This window comes from Chenopodium quinoa, unplaced genomic scaffold (genome assembly GCF_001683475.1).
Source record: "Chenopodium quinoa cultivar QQ74 unplaced genomic scaffold, ASM168347v1, whole genome shotgun sequence".
Lineage (NCBI taxonomy): Eukaryota > Viridiplantae > Streptophyta > Magnoliopsida > Caryophyllales > Amaranthaceae > Chenopodium > Chenopodium quinoa.
This window is the reverse complement of record NW_018742390.1, coordinates 5,546,465-5,569,123: the sequence shown is the minus strand read 5'-3', so window position 1 is coordinate 5,569,123 and position 22,659 is coordinate 5,546,465. Positions and strand designations below refer to the sequence as shown.

Sequence of the window (22,659 nt, the reverse complement as noted above, 5' to 3'; positions counted from 1 at the left end):
ATAATTAATACGGCAAAATAAGCAAAACTTTATGTAGTCTAAAATATCCAAGTGCCTAGCACTAAGATTTGGAGTGCTCACAACTCGCACGATCTCATTGCACCACATTGCTTCACTAGCAATGTCTACGCATATTCCTCTTAATGATGTACAAAGCTATGCACAAAAAAAACCCTCAAGAAAGCTCAAATGCAAGCATCCTACGCGGCTTACCCACGGCAAGCCATAAGGCTGCCATGGTGCGCCAAGGGCTGCACGTGCAACATCCACCACTACTATAAAAAAGAGCTTACAGAACGGTTAAAATAGGATTTATAGAACGCTTTAGGACCATTCCTCTGCTAAGCAATGGGTAAAGTATATAGAACGGTTCTAATAGGCGTTTTGTATAATGAAAGATAGAGAACGGTTCTTAGTCACAACCGTTCTCTTTTTTCTTCCTTAAATTGAAAAAATATGAAGGAAAACAAATCGATTAAGCTGTCTTAACCGATCTTTATAAAAAATAAAACAGATCGATCGGTTAAGCTGTCTTAACTGATCTTTATAATAAAAAATGTCCCCTATTTTCTTGCTACATTCATACTGTGTGTTTTAGAAACTTATTTTTTTTAATAGTTCTAGAAACTGAAATTGGGAAAAAAAAAGAGCAACTGAAACTGAAATATAATGAAGGAAAATCAGAAACTACAAAGCATATGAATTCATTAAGTAAACAAACTTAACCTTCAATCACTTATAATTCAAAATTACAGAGTATAAACAATTCACAAAATTAAAATTAAAAAATCAAAACTCGATATACAAAACTAATACAAGTATAGTATAAATTAGAGATATAGTCAATTCCACTAGCTCCATAAACGCTACCCCATCGTCCATAGCTTCAATTTGAAATGCCAACCTTGATTCAATTATACTCGTGGTAGTCTCCTTCGTATTGAAGAGGTTCTTCAATCTTCAATACTTTATAAATTACTATGTATCCCCTACAGGAATAATAGACTAATCAGATCTAAAACATTAACTATACAAACAGATTAAATAATGAAAAGACAAAAATCAATAAAAAAAATCATCACAAACAAACCAAATTAAACTCTAACCTGGCCCAAATCTTTTCCACACTCTTCCTCTTATCCTGTCTGTAGTATATTCAAACTTCTGAAATAATGCAATTTTAACTTTGAATGTGCTTCAAAAATCATCACAAACCAACAAAATTAAACTCTAATCGGTTTAAATCAGCCCCTAATTTGGGCTTAAAAAATAGAGAAAATTGTATATTTAGCTAAATAGGTGGAATATAATGAACAAACCTGAAATTACTTGTAAACGATCCGATTTGGTATGGCGGAAATGTGATTTTGAGTGAATACAAACCACTCGTGCGAATCTGATCTAGTTGTTGTGGATTCCAACAACTCAATTTCGAAACGAAACACTATGATTGTGAGTGAATATAAATAACTCCTTCATTTTACATTTTTACCTCTTAAATTTAGAGTTAATTAAATCTGATAAGGAGGAGAAGTGAGGAAATATTTGATTTGAGGAAGGAGATGAGAGATTAAACTTTATGAGCGGCGATTAAGTTAAAGAAATAAGAAAAAAGAAGACAGCGGTTAGGGTTCCCCCTTTTTTTTAATTTTTTTAGTAAAAATATCAAAACAAAATAGAACAGTCAAGTGAGAAGGCGTTTTATATCGTAAAGGCACTTTTCATAAAAGAACAAATAGAGCTGTTATGTGAGACAGACGTTCTATATGATTCAACATACAAAACATTCCGCTAACATAGATGTTCTATATACTCCTAGGGATCGTCTATCTAACTTGACAATTGTGTATCATGTGCTCCATTTTCCCCTATTTGGTGTAGTGCACCACACACATGTGCAGCATTTCGAGGCGCCTAGCAGCCTCGACAGCCCCATGTGGGTTGCGTGAGCAACTCGGCTGCCTGAGAGCATGCTTGGGGCTCTTAGGCCTTGATTTGGAAAAATCTCGACTTTGTGTGAAATTTTTAATCAATTACTAAATTAATTTTAGAATCAATTAATTATGAGGAAAAATGAAAATTATAACAAGTTCAACTTAAATAAATTCATCCAAGTCCATAAAACCAAAAATTATTCCAAGAACCATTCTTTAAAAAATGGTTTAACTTGGTGCAACAAAAATAAGAAGGAAATTACTCACTATTAATTTAATTAATTTAAATTAATCTTGAGTTTTGACAAAATAAAAGGAAGTTGGAAAAATGAACATAAGTTCAATAAAGATTCCAACTTTAATACTTGTGAATCCTTGAAAAATTATATCTTCCAATATGAAGATAAACAAATTTCTATCACAAGTTTCAAACTTTATGATTCCAAACAACTAAAAAATCATGGAATATAGTAATTCAAAGTTTCAATCACTTAACATAATTAAAGATTGAATCTTTAGCACTTTAGAAGCCTCAAAAACAAAAATTTAACACTTAATGCAATTAATTTGCAATTATGTGAAAAATAAAACCAAGCTTTCAAACACAAAATACCACCAAGTAATCATTCCTAAAGAGGTTTAAAATTGCATATAAAATATGTATTGAACCAATTACATAACCACCATAAATATGCAATTAATTTTCAAGGTTAGAAAGACTTAAATTTTTTTGTAAAAACGAAAACCCCCTCGAAAAATGCATTTCTGGTCGTTTTTTGACTAAAAACCGAGTCCTAAAAGGGTAAAACCATTTTTAGAACGCTTTTTCCACCTAAAATTCACTATTTTTGGGTCGAAATCTGGGTTAGGAGCTGAAGTCAGCTCTAATACGAGGTTAAAATAGATAAAACGAGCTACTAATCTAATTAGCAACTTATAACCAGAAAAATTAAGCCATAAAAAGTACCTTGAAAAATGTGATAATTAAAAATAAATGAGCGGGGCTCCGATATTGCTATTGGGGTTTGGTGAGTCCTACTCACCGCGGAAAAAACCCGAGCCAAGGATCACCCTCGCAATAAATAATATCACTAATGCATAAAATAAACACAAAAGGGCAAAATAGGATATACCTTTGTCGCGTGCTTCGCCGGACCAATTGGGCTCTTACTTGAAAGTTTAGTCCCGAAAACACGAGAGCCTCCGACGGAGATCCACCCGCAAAACAACTACCGACTTTTAGGTCCTTTACCTCGAGGTTAGCGAGGTCCGACCAAAACCTGAGTTTTATAGGAGTTTAAGAGTTTTTGCAAATGCAATGCTCTATTGAATTCATACTCAAGCACTCTCCCCAAAAACCCAAGGTGGGTATTTATAGGGAGGAGTGAGAGTGGGAATTTCTATCCCATCAATGTGGGATCATGAAATTCCACAATTTATTTGAAAGCTAAAATAAAATAAATAAGCAAGCAAGTAATAAATCAACAAGTGTCATCATTGTATCAAAAGGGAAGTGAGGACCACTTGGAGAGGAGGGGACCATACTTGCTCCCCACTCCTTCCTCTCCTTGTGCCATTTGTCCGTCACACTTGAAGCCTCCCTCACATACATTCCCAATGACCACGACCCTAGCTACCCGGCCCAGCCAAGCCCCGCACATGCGGGCTGCTTGCTGCCAGCCAATTCGGCCAGCACACCCACGCACACATGTGCGGGTTGCTGTTGCCGAAGGCTGCTGCTAGCACGCCTCGCACATGTGCGGGCTGCTGGTCGTAGCTTGCTAGCAAGCTTCGCACATGGTGCGGGCTACTAGCTTGCCTAATCCCCTAGCACTCGGGGTTCTGACGCTAGGGGTATTTTGGTCATTGTTGATTTATTACGAATTTTTTCGTCTCGTCTTTTACTATTTTTTACTCGACTTTCGAAGCTTGGTTTCGACGCTCTAAGCTCGAATTTCCAACGTCTAAATATTTAATACTCGGGTGACTCATTAATTTCTTTCGAATTAATTCGTCGAGTTGGTTTGCTAATTGCTTGGGTGTGACCCGAAGGGTTCAGTCAAGATTAAGCTGTAATATTAATTATACATTAATATTACTGATCGTAAGCGACCTCAACCTAGGCATTCCGATCACTTGACCTTACTGAATATATTAGATTTCTAATAATTCTGAACCCACTATCAGAATAATACACTTGTTCGAAGGACACCATTCCTTTCAAAACAAAATCAAAACTTTCACAAATTGGACTTTACAAAATGACTACACTTCAAATGAATAAACAACTTCATTAAGAAAATAGGGGAATGCACGTTCCAAGATATCCGAGGTTGATTGTAACATAGAATATGCTAAGCGTAGAGAACTAGTTATCACAATCCACCTTCATCCCATTCGATCTTACCGCGTTCTCCCTATAGTCTCAAATCTTCTTCTAATGAGAATCTTAATAGCTCCTCAAAGGATTCGGAAAAGAACTTATTTTAGGCTACTCAACGTCTTTTCTTTGCATCCCCTCTCTTTAGGATTTAATTCATAATTCCCTCCCTCTGTAAATGACTCAACCTCTAGGTCGAAAGGTCTTTCCCAATGGTTGTAACGTAAGGGAAAAAGGGTGAGGGTAGGCTAAAATTTGAAAATTTGGTGGTATCCCTAATAGTGAAGCAAAGAACGGGCCCTTTATTAGAATCACAATCAAGTAATCACCAATCAAAAACAAAGTAACACCCCCAAGCTTATTCAAAGCTATAACCACAATCATATATACAAAAAGCGTAAAAGCTTCTCCCCCAAGCTTAAAGGAAGCATTGTCCTCAATGCTTTGAAAGGGAGAATAATTCAAATTAAGATATTTTTGAATTTTCTCATTTTTTATTTCATTTTTTATTTCAGAAGCTTTTTGAATTTGCTTTGCATTTTCTCATATTAATTTTTTTTCAATTGTTTCATTTTTCACTTTATTCATTGTCCTTGCCTTTTTTTTTAACTTTGGACGGCTTTTTTCATTAATTCAATTGCCATTATTCACAATATATACACAACACAAGCTTGCTTACGAATATAACCAGTATCCAAACTCATATACCACAAACTCAAAGAACATGATCATTTTCTTCACAAAAACCAAAAATGGGAAAAACATGAAACAAAAGGCTCAAAATTCTAAAGTTGTGGCTTGAAAAAAAGGGAAAAGGCACAAATGGTTATCAAGTATGCAAATGTGAACCCGATAACTAGAAATAAAAAAGATTAAACCTAGAAAAAGAAAAGTAACACCCTAACAAGATGCCTTTGTCCTCCCTAGATGGTTCGGTCTCGTGTTTCAGAATTATGAGTCAAGATTCAAGATTAGGTCCGCAATAGTCAAGGATGCATGGCGCTCATGCAAATAAATGTTGAAGGCTTGAGAAATGATGAACCTCACATGGATGTAGCAAAAACTCACTATAGGTGTTAAATCAACTATAGGAAGCAACTACAAACATGCCACAAAAAGTAGAATCCGGTTTCATGATCCGCCTAGTTCTTAGACATGCTACCTTAGCATACACCTATCCTAGAGTCAACCAAGCATACTCTCAAACCCTGCATACCATTACCACTTCGAAAGATGTTCATTCAAAAGCAAAAATCAGTTGTATATAGTCCAATTAAAAAAAAAGATAAAAAGTGAAAAATAAAGCCTCAAAACATGCCACAAACAAAAATCAAGAAGAAAAAAAAAATAAAAGAAAAGAAAAGAGAAATGGAAAACCATAGATAAAGGAAAAGTAGGAAAAGAAAGAAAGGAACAAAGAAGCAAGTTAACACAAAATTCCCAATCAACAAACACGTGATCATTTGACAACATTACCAATGATCCCAAAAAGTCTAGGTGTTATAAGCATCCATCCTCGAACCATTCAACTTCTCCTAAAACTAATCATAAACTATGCATCCAAGAAAAGAAAACAGATAAAGAAAAATAAGAAAGATCTCACCGGCTTCCGAGCAATTCTAATAAAAATAGGTGGTAGAATTGACCACCTTCGTTGAGCTCCAAAGACAATAGCATCATCATCATCAAAGCCATGTGAGAAGAAAAGTAGAAAAAGGAAATATACAAAGAAAACGGTTAGTAACTTCAAAACAAAATAAAAAGGAACTATGAAGCAAAATTAAACTAAACTTACCAAAAAGTGAAGATAAGAAAATAAAAACTAGTTAACCAAAACTAACTACAAAGAACTAAACTACAAAATTTGGATTCAAGGGTTTGGATTCATGGGATTTGGATATGAGGGGTTTTGGATTTGTGGGAGCAACACATGCACATCATCAAGGAAAAATCATCACAACAACAAGATTTAGAATGAGAGAAATAGACATGAAAAGCAAACACCATTAAAGAGAGATCAAGATAGAGACCATCATAAAAAGAGGCAAAAGAAAACAAGGCAAGCTCAACAACAATATTGGCCACCGAGACAAACCCTTAAGAAAAGTAAAGTTCCCCTAAGCTAATCATAAATACATCTCAACATCCCATCAATACAAAGCAAGCACATATAAGATAAAGGATGGAGGAAAACGACACAAAAATGAGGGAACTAGCTACCACTACCACTCGTCCCGGCGCCATCTTGGTTATCCCTATCATAGGAAAACCTGGATGCAAACCTTTCTAAATAGACAAATGTATGCACGTTCCAAGATGTCAATGATTGATTGAAACATAGAATATGCTAAGCATAGAGAACTAATGAGGACTCAATCCACCCTAGCCCCAACCAATCGGGCCGCGTTCTCTCCACTAGCTTCAAATCAACCCTTAAGCTAGTTTCTCATGATCCCTCGAAGGAAGCGGAAAAAGATAAAGAAATGAAAAACTTTGAGAAGGTAATCCCGACATCTCAACTACGCATACTCTCTCCATAGGCTTGAAATCTATCTCCCTCCACCGTTCTTTGACCTAACCCCACTAAAGTCTAAGGGTCTTTTATTGGTTGTAATGTAAGGCTAGGGGTCAAGGCGGGGTAAAAATTTGAAAATTTTGGTGATATTTCCTAAGTGAAGCAAAAGGGTGATAAAACCTCAAAAACAAACTCAAGAAGTCACAAAATATCAAACAAAAATACCAATAATGCCATCTCCCCGAAGCTTACTCAACACTAACACAAAATATACCAAAAACGAAGTAACGCTCCCCCCCGAGGTTGAACGAAGCATTGTCCTCAATGCTTAAACAAGGGAAGAAAAACGAAACCAACTAAAATATTTTTGTGTTTTTTTTATTGTGTTTTTTTTTGTGTTTTTTTTTATTTATTTTTTGAATTTTTTTTAACTCTTATTTGGTGTCCTTGCCTTTTTTAACTATTGACGACTTTTTCTTGAAACTTCATTTGATTTTCTTGAATTGCATCTTTCTTCTCAAACTTTTTTGCATATTCTTTTCAAGCTCAACTTTCAAGACCTTACTTAAACCAATTCACAGAGTTTTCTTGCTCATGATTAATACTCTCAAAACTCAAACCTCACATGCCAATGCTTCACTAACTAAAAGGGTTGGTAAACATAGGCCATTGGGTTTGTAATGTGGTTAAGACAAGGAAGGGAAAATTAGGCTCAAATTGGCTAGCAAGTAGGTTAATGCAAAATAGAAAATCAAATTTGTAACAAAACACAAAGAAGATAAAGAAAAATGAGAAAATGTGCCCTTTTCCTCCCCTAGAGTGGCTCGGTCACGATCTTGGGAGCTAGAGGTCAAAACAAGGATTAAGACATGCACAGTCAAGGATCCTAAATAGCCGCTCAACAAGGTGATGAAGTCTAAAACAAATGAAGCTCACAAGGGATTATAACCAAACAAATACCAACCAAGGGTTTCAAATCCACTATAGAGAGCAACTCCATCTTACCACATTCCAGTGAACTAAGGCTTCATGGACCCCTAAAAGTTCTTAAACTGGCTACCTTAGCATATAGTATCCTAGAGTCAACCAATGACACTCTCAAACCGTGCACACATTTACAACTTAGGAAGAAAAACATTCAAGAATACAAGTCCCGAAATAGAATGTCCAAAACAAGAACTAACAAAACACATTTTGCCAAAATTACCTTGAAAGTAAACAAAAATCTTTTTGGACTTTTTAAAATATAAGAAAAGACATGGAAATGCATATACAAAGGTTCATGGCATATATGAACCAACATTCTACCTAAGCATGATAGAATACCCTCCCCCAAGCTTGAATGAGACAACATGCTCAAACGTAAACCAAAGAGTCCATGGGAGGGGAAAAGAAGGAGATCAACCCAACAAACCAACACATGTCCAACAAGTCACCAATCATTAGAGAAAGAGCTAGGAAAGATATTACCGGATATTGGTGGGTGTAAATACCCGCAAATGAACCAATTTAACCTTTCAAAGCCGATTTCCTTTTGAATTGAATCTTGGTTTCCATATGCTAGCTAAAATAGGAGCCAAAATTCCTTGTTTCTTGATCCAAACCAATGCATAAGTGTATATCAAGTCATGTAACTAGCAAAAGGCACACAAACATTTCCATGAGAGAAAATCTAATCTAAAAAGAAAGGAAATGAAAGCAATAAAAACCTCGGGTTACTTCCCGAGAAAGGCTTGTTTAACGTCCAAGCAAGACCGCTTTAGTAAATAATATTGCAACGAATGCAAGAGCTTATCAAATGCACTACTACACATTTCATATGGTAACAAGTAGATAAATAAAGCAAGGAGGACGTGCAACATGATTATTTCACGTAAGTGAGGAGGAAGATGCCAAAAGAAGGAAGAAAAATCAAAAGAAAAATCAAGAATATAAGAAGAGAAAGAAGAAGAAAAATAAGGCAAAAAATCCTCAAAAAGTATTTAGGTGGCACAATCACCCATTTCCTCAATAACGGGAGGATGAAAAGGAAGAGTCTCATCAAAGAAGAGAGGGTCCTCAATAGGCTCTTTGACAAAAGAAGGGAGGAACATGGGATAGTAGGAGATGTGGTCAAATTTCCTTGAGAAATGGACATGAGGTAGGGGAGGAGAAACAAGGGTCTCACAAAGCCCCACATCACGAATAAGGGCATGAAAATCAATCATAGAATCCTCAAAAGAACGCTCATGACTCAAATCTCCCTCAAACAAAAACTTCCCAATAGAAATAACCTCATCCTCCTATCTATCACAACGATGAACAACAATTCCCTCAAGATCCTCAAAGCCTAGAGTCTCTAAACCATGCATGAAAGGATAAAGGTTTCTCTCAAACTCAACCCTTTCCCATGAAACATTGCCAATGAACTCTCTCAGAAGGCTATAATGATTTGTTACACCTTCAATCAACATACTAGCCATAACCTCAAATGAGTCCAAAGACTCATGGATAGAAAGGTCACAAACATGCAAGGTAGACTCATCAAGATGGGGAAGGGTGTTGGAATCCTCAAAATCGACATTTTCTTCATTCATAACTTTTTCACCATCACTCAAGGGACTCTCAATTTCTCTTGATTTCTCAAACTCACCATCATCATCCTCATGAACTCCCTCATTAAAACATGCAGATGGCTCACTCACATCCTCACTAAGGGAAGCTTTCAAATGGGGTGAATAAGGGGAAGGATGGCATTCAAGCTCAAATGGGGAATGAAAAGGATCAAAATCCTCAAAAATCCTCTCATCACAAGAAAATCTCCCCTCACCTTCACACCCTTGCCCTACATCATCCTCAAAAACACTCTCACACTCCAAGTGAGGTGCCTCACGTCCATCTAAATCAAACATAGCACTCATCACTTGGGCATGCCTCACTTCTCTCAATTTTTATTCCTCTTTAAGCTCTTATAGTTGTTGGGTGAGATATTGCATTTGAGAGAGAATTTGGGCATCAATGTTATTGGGTTGAGGTTCATGATCAAAATCAAATTTCATATCATCAATATTAGCACAAACCTCATCACAATGAGCATAAGGGGGAAAGGGGTCAACTTGCATATTTGGATCATCACAAGGCACATTAGAAGTATCAAGAGAATTCATGCAAAAATTAAAAGAATCTTGACATTGATAATCAAAACAAGAAACATGACTTTCTCTATCATAAGAATCTCTAGCAAGCCAAGTGAAGAAATTCCAGGCATCATGCATAGACAAATGACGGAATCTACCATTGTGCATGTTCTCAACCATTCCCCTAGTATACTCATTTATGCCCCCAAAAGCTATACCACAAGCATCACTAAGAGAACACTCATGGAAACTAAGGAAACTAACAAGTCTTTCAAAGTAAGCATAAAAGGGTTCACCATCAAATTGAGGAAAAGCTAAGCAGGCCATTTTTATACAAAGAAAAAAAAAACAAACAAAAATCAAATAATATACAAGAACCTAGCTAATCTAATAAACACAAACTAATGAACGCTTGAGTCCCCGATAACGGCGCCAAAATTTTATCGAGGGTAAAAGTAGGTCGTTGGTCTACTAACCCTAACAAAATAAGAAATTTATAATTCCTAAACTTACACTAAACTAGTTAGTGGCAAGTAAAGGGTCGAACCACGAAGACTAAGTGTATCAATTTGTGCAATTTAGACTAGTAGGAAAGGTTGTGAGATAGAGAGAGATTAAACCAAACACTACTAAGAGAAAATAACTTAAACTTGGGAAAGTGGAATCCAATTACATCAATGCATTCAATAACATCATACAATTAGATAAATTGGACCTCGATTAGGAACATCAACACATTTAACTTACTCTCGCACAATTAATCATGTTAATTATCCTACTAAACTAATTCACTCTCGGGCAACTAGCCTAGCAAAGGTATGGAAGAATTTAGGGCTCTGAACAAACTCACTCTCGCACAATTGATTGAAAGCACAATTAAGAGCATAGAATCGATTAGCTAGAAAGATTCTAATCCATAAAAGCATCATCCATACAAAATAATCAAGAAATAATATCATACTAATCACAATCAATCATTCAAGTCATTAATATAACCTTCATCCAATTCCCTAGAACAAGACCTAAGCTAACATAATGAAGTTAGACAGGGAAAACAAGGTGAAATAAGAATTAAAACAAGATCAAACAAACAAACTAATTAATCTACTCAAATAAAAAAAAAAAAAGGCAAAAACTAAGAATTAAGCAAAGCAATAAAGATGAGAGAAAGTTAGAAAATGCTCATTGAATAGATGAGAAGAATTTCCACAAAGTAGCTTCTTAGACCTCTCAAAAACTCCATGGAAATCCAAGCTTTCACTCTCTAAAATACTCCTAAATTAGAGAGAGAAAATCCTAATCTAACCCTAAGAGAGAGAAAATAAAAGAGGCTAAAACTAATCTAGGGTGAATTAGTGTTAGAGATTATTAAAACCCAAAGAGTAATTATAGTACAAGTTAAATCAAGTAAGAAAAGAAAAAGAAAAGAAAAAAAAAAAAGAAAAGAAAAGGAAATAGAAAAAGAAATAAATTAAAATAAAATGAAAATGGGAAAATAAAACCAAATTCCCCTAAACATCAATCAGACCCACACATTCCACCCAATTCGTGGATGCTCTGATTTCCTTCATCACCATCACCACGCATCATCACCCTCCATCAACCATCAACAACAATCATCAACGGTAATCATCAAGCATCATCCTTCACCTTCAATATCAACCGTTCGATCTCATTAATTATCATGTGTGAAGCTCGTAATATGGTTCAATATGAACCTCGAAATGCGCACCCATGAAGACATTGCGCATAGGTCGCGCAAAGCTACTGTCTCGAATATGATTTTGGATTCCAATTGTGTGCGCCTTCTAACAGGGATGCACGCCTGCGGTGGTCAGGGTCAGCTCCTTGCTGCTGCGGTGCTGCTACTTTGGTGCTGTTGCGATTGGTGATTGGAGGGGCTACCGCTGCTAATTGTTGATGTGGTGGATGCGTGGGTTGATTGGAGGTGATGGTGGCTGTAACGATTTGTGTGAAGGAGATGGTGGCAGGCTGGGGTCGAATTGATGGGTGGTTGTTGATGGTGGTTTGCTGCTGTGAGTTGAGGGGTTTAATTGGTGAGTGGTTTGGTGGTGATTGATGGCTGGAGTGCGTGAGGGGGCATGGGATTGTGGTTGTGATTGCTGGCGGTTTCGGCGGTGGCTGGTGCTGTGGGTTGCGAACAGAGGTGGTGGTTTGCGTGGCTTCCTGTCATTGTTAGGTTGTTGTGGCTGGTGGTGTGGTGGTAAGAGAGTTTGTTGTTGTTGCTGTTGGTATTGTTAAGGAAAGCAGGGAGCAGGGGAGAAGGTGATGGAAGGTGTGGTGTAGGTTTAGGTGATTGTGGCGTGTAGGATAAGCTGCTAGCAAGAGGGCAATTAGTAGCATGGAGCATTGTGCATTTGCCTCAAACCTCAGACCATGAACACGATTTGAACTTGAAATTCGACCAAGGACCTGAAAACACCTACAACCAAAAACAAACACATGGGAGAATCGAGACAAAGACTAAAATAATAAAATAAAACGAAGTAAAATAAAAGGTTAAACTAAAATAAAATAAGAAAAAGAGAGAAACTAGGAATTATTAACTAAAAATACGAAAATAAACTAAAAACTATTAAAAACTACAAAAATACTCAAAATAAAGACAAAAGATGAGAATAAGAAAATAATAGAAATAAAGGATAAAAAGGGTTAAATTATTGGAAAATAAGCCGGAAAACGACTCAATAAACACCCTAAAAGTGACATAAAAGTCACTTATCACCTATCTTAAGTCTCTTGAAGACGGAATAAGGCATGATGCTAACACTGGCACCAAGATCACAAAGGGCATTTTGGAACAATTTTCCTTTAATATAGCAAGGGATGGAGAAATTTCCAGGATCTTTCATCTTTGGGGGGAAGTCATTATGGATAAAGACACTACAACACTCCACTAAACTCACCAGCTCAACCACATCACAATCTCTCTTGTCGCTCTGAATTTTCTTAAGAAACTTAGAATAATTAGGCTTTTATTCCAAAACTTCGTTGAAAGGAATAGAAAAATGAATTTCCTTAAGAATCTCGATGAATTTTCTAAATTGTTCAGCTAATTTGTGCCTATTGAACTTTTGGGGGTAGGGAAGTTTGGGTTTGTAAACTTCTTTTTCTTTCTCCTTCACTTTCCCAACTAGTTCCTTAGCAACATACTCAACCAAAGGGCTCTCATCACTTTATTCTCAATTGGACTCTCTTTCACATCACACTTCTTAGACACCTCACTCTGAAGGATCCTACCACTCCTAGTGGTGATATAACAAACCGGTTCCTTAGGATCAATTCCTTGTGAAGGTAAAGAAGAAAGGGTGTCATGCTCTTTCAAGGTGTTAGCTAGTTGAATGATTTGGGTCTCAAGCATCTTTCCATGATTTAACAAGTCATGAAACATTTTTCTACTAGACGATATGTAATCATTCAATTTCTTGACTTGATCTACCATGACATTCTCTAACCTACTCATAGAATGAGATAGTTCATCATAGGAATTATCACCTTGCCCTTGGGTCTTTGGAGTAGATTCGGGTGAGGGACCTTTTTGAGAATTGTTTTGAAAATTTCCCATACTTTGGTTACTCCAATTACCCATACCATTATTTTGGCCGAAATTTTGATTGTAGTTACCATAACATTGGTTATGATCCCCATATACTTGGACGTGACTTTGATCATTATAACCATGGTTGTTATAGTTACCACGGAAACCTTGGTTTTCCTTGGTTCTTATAACTATTCCATTGATTATAGTTATAAAAGTTTCTTTGGTTATTATAATTCCTATCCCCATCATAGTCATCATATCCATCACAAAAAGGATTTGGGAAAATAGAAGCATCATGATCACTCTTTCCACATAAATCACAAAGCAAGCATTCTCTGATCATGCAACAAGAAGTGAAAAGAGTGTTAGAGTAAGAAGATGTACCTCTCCCCGGAAATTGGGAGGGAAGAGTTTGAGCTTGTGAAGAAGCATTCTCAAGTTTAGCCTTGATAGAAACCACCTCTTTCCCTAAGTCCGAAAGTAGTGTGGACAAATTGTTGATGGCGTTGAGTTGATCAATCGAGCCATTTTCGCTTGTTGACTCTATCTCAACTGTTTGCCAATCCATGTAGTTTTTCACTGCATCATCTATCACATCCACAACCTCTTCCATCGTCTTGTTCATGATTGGGCCTCCAGCTCCGGCATCAAGACTTGACCTCCCTTGAGGACTCAAACCACCATAAAAAATTTGCATGATTTGGTAATTCAGAATTCCATTGTGAGGACACTCTCTTTGATAATCCATATACCTCTCCCATGATTCATAGAGGCTTTCACTAGTCCTTTGCTCGAAACTTTGAATCAAAGCTCTAATCTCTGTCGTTTTCTTTTAAAGGAAGAAACGGGAAAGAAATTCCTTGGTGACTTCATCCCAAGTTCTCAAAGAATTAGGGTTCACTTCCTTGTCTAGCCACTCTTGAGCTCTTCCAATTAGAGGGAAAGGAAATAGCTAGAGCCTTATGAATTCTTGCGCTACACTGCTCACCTTAATCGTGTTGCAATATTTCTCGAACTCCTTAAGATGATTGAGCGGACTTTCATTTGTTCCTCCACTATATTGTCTTCTTTCAATCAAAGTTATCATGATTTCAAAATCACTAACCAGGATCAATAATGGAGCAATCCCACTCTCATAATAGTATGCAGCCGGAGTGCCCATCTCCTTTAACGTAAGCCTTGGGACTTCTCCCATGTTATTTTGCACACATAAACTCAAAAAGAAATTATTAGTAGCACGACTATAAATGTAGCCAAAAGAGAAAAATCTTTTTTGTATTTTCAAAACAAGGTGAAATAGACTCAACAACAATAACAAACAACTACGCCATTCCCCGAAAACGGCACCATTTTGAACAAGGGTTGAGACTAGGTCGTTGAAACTAATCCTCCCTTGGTCAAACTAAATTTGTAATCACTCAACACACCCTTATAACTAGCATAGGAGTAAGTCAAGGGTCCAACCACCAGGAATGGGAGGTGAATGAAAATGCTAAAACTAAGCTATTTCAAAGTAATGAAGTAAGGTTTGTACATTCTAAGACAATCAAACAATCAAGATGAAATCAAATATATGAAACAATAGGGTTTAGGATCCACATATACATGCAATGGATACAACTAATTGGGATTGGAATTGACTAACTCGAGTATTGCGAGGGAAAATACATAATGCAATCAAAAGAGTTTGATAAGCTATTCACCTAGAGGTCAAACTAGCGCCAACTACGAGAGACTCTAGCTAGGAACTTCACAAACAAACTCAATCGACAGATGCAAGCCACAAATCAATTGTCTGTATCAATGTGAACTTACAATGCAATCTAGTGCGAGTAACTAGGTTAATCACTCCTAAATTAAACACACACATGCACATAATCAATCAACCAATTTAATCACAACATCAACTCCATCAATTTCACCCAATTAGTATTAATCCATTATTGATATATGCTTCACCATCTCCCTAGTAAGTAGACTACTTCCATGGAAATCAAAATCAAAACTAAGCTAAACAATAAATTCTTTATCATTATATTAATCATACTAAAATAAAAAAAAATCAATCAAACTTGAACAATTAACAAGGCAATTTAAATCAAAAGCTAAAGATGACATAATAGTAAAAGAAATCCTTACAAACTTGCTTCAAATCAATGGAGAAAAGACTTAGAATCATCAATCCTCAATCATCAATCAAGAAATTCTCTCTCCACAAAATCTAACCTAAATTTTTTTAAATTCTAAAAGAATTAAATCTCTCTAAAAATAGAAGGATAGTCTATATATAGTAAAACTAACAAAGATAAATTAGTTAGATCGTCCAAAATAGACCCGTACACGATTTTTCTTCTTTCTCTCTCTAAAGATCTCGGATTTTCTTATTTTTCAAAGCTAAAGGAAGTAGATCTCGTCCCTTATTCATATTTGCCATAATCCGTTCATTCTTGGTTGAATTTGGGTGATTTTCAAACCGTTAAACCCCAAATTTTGAATTTGGGGGTATTTGATTCGACTTGCTTTCATGAATTTGTTTGTTTGTCGTTGTGACATGTTTAAGAAATATATTGCAACAAATTTTATGTGAAGTGGTAAAGTGTCAAGCATATATGTGTTTTTTTTTTTGTTCTAATTTTGACTTTGTGCTTGAACTTTATTTCTCTTTTGTTTTGCTCACATAGCATATACTTGTTAATTTTAATGTAAATTGAAGTGTTTAGAATAAAAATAATGCATTAAAATTATAAATGAAATTTTGAACTTTTATAATAGCATGAATTTGTTCTTGCGACACATGTTTATTTTTTCATGCGCAAGTTTCAAAATTGATTTTATCAATGATAAAAATAACCGACGGTTATTATTATTCAATTATAAAACTGTGATCTCAAGATTTGCACAAAACTAGTTAGTTTAGGGAATTCTTGAAGACATCATCGAACTAGAGTAGTTTGGCTATACTTCGGGCTTTTGAGCCCCCATTTTATGTTATCGAATATTGTAGCCCCCAATGTTGGGTGACTTCGATGACTTGTTTGTTTTTAATAATTAGACCTTTTCATGTAGCTTGAAATGGGTCTAGAAATCCTTTTTTCGTCTTATTATGATAACAACTAGGATCTTGGAAACGATTAAACTAGTGTGTTTAAATCGTTTTTTGACCATTCATAGTTTTAACAAAGAAATTTGCAAAGTCTAGTAATATTGGTCATTCATTAGAACAAGTAAGATGAAAAAATGAAATGTTGTTCAACATTTTTTGTCTATTCTTGCTACTTTTGAATTCTTTCTTTTGAGTTCGAATTTTTTTCACTATTATGAAGCTCGAGAAAGTAGATGTTGTCCCTCTTGCGGAATTCTAATGTGTGGAACAATGGAGAATAATGAAGACTCCTTAATTTAGAATTTAGGAGTCTTTTGTTTACATTTTAACTCATGAAATAATGTGTCTTGATACAATTTTCATGATGAATGATTGAGTACTAACTTTCGTATGATCAAGAATGTTTTATGCATCATGATTTTGTTTCTTTTGCTCTATACTAGTCATACTCTATAATCTCTAGAGTAAATTGAAGTATTGGAACAAAAATTATGCACTAAGATTAGTTTTTGAAGTTGAACTTGAAAATGGCTTGAGTATGTAACATGTTTAATGGACAAGTTTAGTTGCAAACTTAATTTTCAAAGGAACAACATGATTATTAAATCATTGTAATACGTTTGAAAATGGTAAGGCTCAAGAACTACGTAAACCAATTGTAGTTTAGGCGATTCTCGAAAGTAGCTCGAATGGCATGAATATCTCATTTTGTTTCTTTTTGTTGATATTGGAGCCTCCATGTGTCGGGTTATGCGCATTCTTGCTATTTCACAAGTCTTGGAGCCCCTATGTGTCGGGTTATTGCGCATTCTTGCTATTTCGCAAGTCTTGGAGCCCCTAATTGGGGGGGAAATGCTAATGACTTGCTATTGTTTAGGTCATTCATATGATATTGAGATGGACCTGTGTATATATCCTATTTTTATTTTTAAAATATTTAGGATAGTGATATGGCTTTCACATTTTAGTTAAAGTTCTTTTCAAGAAAGTAAGTTAGTTTTCTGCTTGTTTATAGACCAAAAACAATTCTGTTTAAGGTTTAGTATTCTTACCTAACGTCTAAACATTTGTAAAGATCATTGCGGTGATTTTATTCTTCAAAGTTTATTAAGAACAACAAATATTTATTTTCTTTGTTCTTGTCAATCTTTGATTTTGGTCTTGTAGGTGGTTCGTTTACCATCCCTTAGTCAATAAGCGAGAACAAGTACGAGTCAAGTAGAAGTCGAATCTTAATTCATTCCTTTTGGAAATATTTATGTATATACATGTATTATCCTAACGGTTATTGAGAATCTGAAAATTTATTTATTTTGAGAAAAAAAAAATTCAGAAAGGAAATTTTGAATACTATTTTTATTAGAAACATGTTGTTTCTAACAAGAATTCAAAATTTGAAAAGGGTCCAATAGTTTATTTTGAAAAGCAACTTTTTCTAGTAGGCAAAAATCATAATCATATTATTTTCAAAACTGGACCCAAAATGGAAAGAAAAGTCTAGCTCGTAATTGAGTGTGACTTATTTCAACAAAGATATAAAAATGTGAGAAAACTTTTGTATATCCAATTTTGTCATCTCTCCCTTTTTAGTGTTTGTCATCATTGTCATACTTTGATAATTGAAAGTGAAGTTCTTCCAATTAAAAAGTGTCGTAATTTGAAAATGAATATTTAAAAAACTTAGGTTTGATGGAGTGTTAGAATAATTTATAAAATCATTCGAATCACTTTCCACAATATGGTCTTATTTCAAAATGAAAGTTGAGGTGAGACCTATATTTTTGTAGCCCCCAAGTGTAACCTTAGGTGGATTTTGCAATTCATGTATACTCATGATAGGGGATGTTTCTCATGTTTATTTGAAGCCCCAAGGTTTGTATTTTTAATTTGTGGAATATTACATATGTTTATCATGAATTGTTTGATCAAGTGTCATAATTAATTATCTTGGTCAAATAATAGGAAGTTGTATTCTTCCCTTTGTCATTTAAAGTTATTAAGATGGTTCGTAATAAGCTTTTTATGACATTGATTTCGCAACATATAAATAGCGTATTCAAATCTGTAAATAGTGAGAAGTGGGGATGTCCTGGCTTTTTAGCCCCAAGTTTGATGCGAAGAGCAAAAAAAATTATACTATTTTTTCGAGTATTTTAGTTGCCAAATGGGAGGGATCATCCCGACTTACCCCCTAACACTACTACAAAAAAAGCCTTAGAGAACTATTAGAATAGGCTTTACAGATCGCCTTAGGAGCGTTCTTCTGCTAAGCGATGTATAAAGCATAAAGAACGGTTCGTTTAGGCATTTTATATATTGACAAATAGAGAATGGTTGTTAGTCACAACCGTTCTTTATTCCCTTCTTAAATTCGTACACTAAGGAAGGAAAAGAGAACGGTTTAGGCTACTTAACTGTTCTGTATTGCATTATAGTAGAGAACGGTTAAGTTAGATAACAGTTCTTTAATGTTATTTTTTAAATAAAAAAAAATCCGACCATATGTATTTGATTATTCAAATTAGCCCTGTACGTATTTTATTTGTATTATTCATATATTTTGATAATCTGTTTTTTGTACTTCATTTTAGACCTGTATTTGTTGTATGTATTTCTGTATTATATCTTGTACATTTATCCTGTAAGAAAAATTCCACATTTTCTATGTAAAATAAATCCATAATCCTGTATACGTGCAATATAAATATCTGTATAATAAAATTAACGAAAATATTTCTAGATACGACAAAAGCAATTAAAATATACTTCATATATATAATTTAAAACATCCAACCACAATTAAATTTAATCATTCATACAAAATTTGTTCTATATAAACAAATACGTGAGTTAAATATCAAAACACCTTTCTAATTAATGTTGATTTAAAAAAAAAAATTATGCTTAGATATACCAATACCATATTGATCTACAATTCACATAAATCATTGTCGTTGTCATTTGGTTGATGGTATCCGGTAACATATGAAATTCACCTTTCCCTAAGCTCGTCGATCATTTGTTGAGAATATGTTGGAGGAACTTGCTTAAAATACTACAAAACAATGTAAAATACATACATATTTGTTAATAATATGAAATAAGTTCATCTAATTAAATATAAATATGTATATCTTTTTTATTTTTTGACAAAATGCAGCAAGCAGAGTAGTAGATATTAGTACACAATTCCAGCCAAGTGGCCCAAGCACCATATCAGCCTATTACCACCTCAGCAAGCACCTGTTGCTCCACGTCCCAGCCAAGAGACCCAAGCACCATATCAGCCACCTACACAGCGGCCCCCTTTCCATCACGCAGAAGTGGCGCCAGCACAGCCCAAACCATCTCCATCTCCTTCACTACCACAGTCACCATCTCTATCACGAGGAAGTGACAAGCCAATTTAGATAAATAAGGAGTGTGGTGTGTGTGCTGTGGTAGATGTTCTGTTTTGGCAGCAGTATAAGATAAATTCAATTAAGTATGAGAGTCCTTGTATGAGGGAGGCTGAGTATAAATAGAATAGAATGAATTAGAATGGCATGTGATTAGGGTACAGTTTGCTAGTGAGTCCATTCAAGAAGCAGGGAGCATTAGGGAGCAATTAAAGCTAAGAGTGCAATCCCAATTTAATTAATTCCTAAAGCTTATTTTCACTATAATGTTTAATCTAAATTACATGAATTTGATACAAAAACAAGCAAATATAAAATCTTCTACCGATGCTATGTCAAAATCTTAGAAGAATGCAGCCAAGTAGGTCATCTTTTTAGGTAAAAAGATTTTCTGATCAACTAATCAGGAAGATCTCATCTAGTAAAGACATTGAAGTTTCTTTACTAGGAAATTTGAAGGTTATTAGTTCTATGATCCATTAATTTTCAATAAAATATTTTTGTTCTACAAAAGTAACTTGTTTATATGCACTTATTATGTAAAATAGATAGGTTTAAATGACTAAAGCTAGAGTCTAGTGACGACAAAAATTTTCCAGAAGCTTATGAGTTGTTAATAAACCATAATCCGATTCAAAACTGTGCAGAAGCTTATGAGTTGTTAGTCAACCATAATCCAATTCAAAACTGTCCAGAAGCTTATGAGTTGAAGGTAACATACTATTTCATTCTCATTAGATACATTCAAACATATGTTTAAACATGAAGAATTCAGGTCAAAAGAGCGAGGCCTAAGAAATAATGAACACCTTTATAAACAAAAAAAAGGTGATCCAATATTCAGGCTTTATAATCAAAAGGATAAATTCTCATGAAATTCCAGGTGGAACCTTGTATACCAGAGATACATACATTAATAAACTAGAATACATTCATGCTAATACTTACTAATATACTCTAATTTACTAGCTAAGCCATGAATTTATAATATTATGATTTATAAATAATTAGTAGAAGCTACAACACATACTTTTCTCAAAGAACTGAAATCATAGAGAACAATGATCGATCGAGGGGATCAACGAATACAACTGGTTATTAACCAACATGACTAAACCCCTTCTTTGAAAGTTATTCTTATTAGAGGTAGTTCAAGTAGAATGTTTAGCCTATAAACCCTTCTTTGTTTTACATTCTACTTACCATTTTCTGTTCCATTGGGCATCAAACTCTATATCTAATTTTGTCTAACCTTAAATGCATATGAATGTTCAGCCAAAGAAGAGGCAAAATAGCAAGTCTATGTAGGCTCTAAATCTTATTCAAAAGCAAATGTAAACACAAAAATCCAAACATTTTGTTTTTAAACAAACCTCATTCACAAAATGGGCTCAACCATATCCTCATCAATTCTACCAACACCATATATAACCACAACTAAACCAAAACCAAAATGGGCTCAACCATATCCTCATCAATTCTACCAACACCATATATAACCACCACTAAACCAAAACCAAAAATTGTATGTTTATCTCACTGTTTTAAGTCCTATCTCTTTATTCCTTTTTTTTTTAAAAAAAAAAAAAATCTGATTAGGGCTCTAACTTGAACTTAGGTAAGATTAATTTGGCTAAAATAATTTTGATTACAATTGAAATAAAAGTAAATTCGACAAAATAAAGGGTAATTGATTGAACTTACTTCAATAATTCGGTTTAAATATATACATACAAACAATCGATGAATTCATCCCTAAAACAAGAACTTTGAAGTTTTTTTCAATCACCTAAAATTCGAATTCTACGAATTTCCTTCTGTTTTCTTCATAATTCGAATGATTCATGCAATTAGACTGACAATTATCAGAATCCAATTACTTTATCACAAGAAAAATTCGAACAAAAAAAATATCGAGACTACCTCAATTTACTGGTGGCTCAGCACACAGGTCCGGTACTGCAGACGTGGAGCGGCGGTAGAGCGGCGGTGTTGTTGAACAGTAAGCGGCTGATGAAGGTTTTTTAATGGAGGTTTGATGGAGGTTTCACTTTTTTTTTTGGCTGATGAATGAGAAAGAGGTTTCAGTTTTTGATGAAAGTGAAATTGATGCGCGCTTCAATTTTCACCTTTAGCAGCCTTTGATAATTTAGGTAAATTATTACTCCGTATGTAGGTATATAATTTCCTCCTAATTAAAAAAAATTAATATAATACAAAACGGTTGTCAAGATGACCTTTCTATATCATCTATAATACAAAATTATTTTTTTAATTATTTGAGTAAAAAGAAATAGAGAACGGTTAACTATGCCAACCATTCCATATGTATCAACATACCGAACGCCTCTTATATTAAAAAGAGCTATATTCTTCTGGAGAACGCCTACCTTTGATAACCGTTCTATATTTTACGATCTCTAATCTAGTTTTTGGTATAGTATAAAAAAGAAATGAACATAAAAGACGGATTTGTATAATAAGGAAGGGGAATCTAACTTTCCTATAGAAGAATAATGAAAGAGAATGAGACATGTTTTTGAAAAGCAACGATTATTGACTAAATATTTGAATCATCGTGATGACTTGGCAGTGAGGTATACGTGTGATAGTGATAAAGATCATTTTTTTTCTTGTAGCGATCATGTTCA

General features: G+C 34.7%; 2 long non-coding RNA genes across 2 annotated transcripts; both read right to left on the bottom strand.

The window, feature by feature from the left end:
• Nucleotides 1–680: 680 nt before the first annotated feature.
• On the bottom strand, nt 681–1,694 carry LOC110699444. Its single transcript, XR_002506895.1, has 3 exons — nt 1,320–1,694; nt 1,107–1,195; nt 681–989 (listed from the first exon to the last, which is right to left on the bottom strand). It is a non-coding gene; the product is annotated as an uncharacterized LOC110699444 (long non-coding RNA).
• Nucleotides 1,695–19,371: 17,677 nt separating this feature from the next.
• On the bottom strand, nt 19,372–22,344 carry LOC110700299. The gene is made up of 2 exons (XR_002507185.1): nt 21,932–22,344; nt 19,372–20,059 (listed from the first exon to the last, which is right to left on the bottom strand). It is a non-coding gene; the product is annotated as an uncharacterized LOC110700299 (long non-coding RNA).
• Nucleotides 22,345–22,659: the final 315 nt, after the last annotated feature.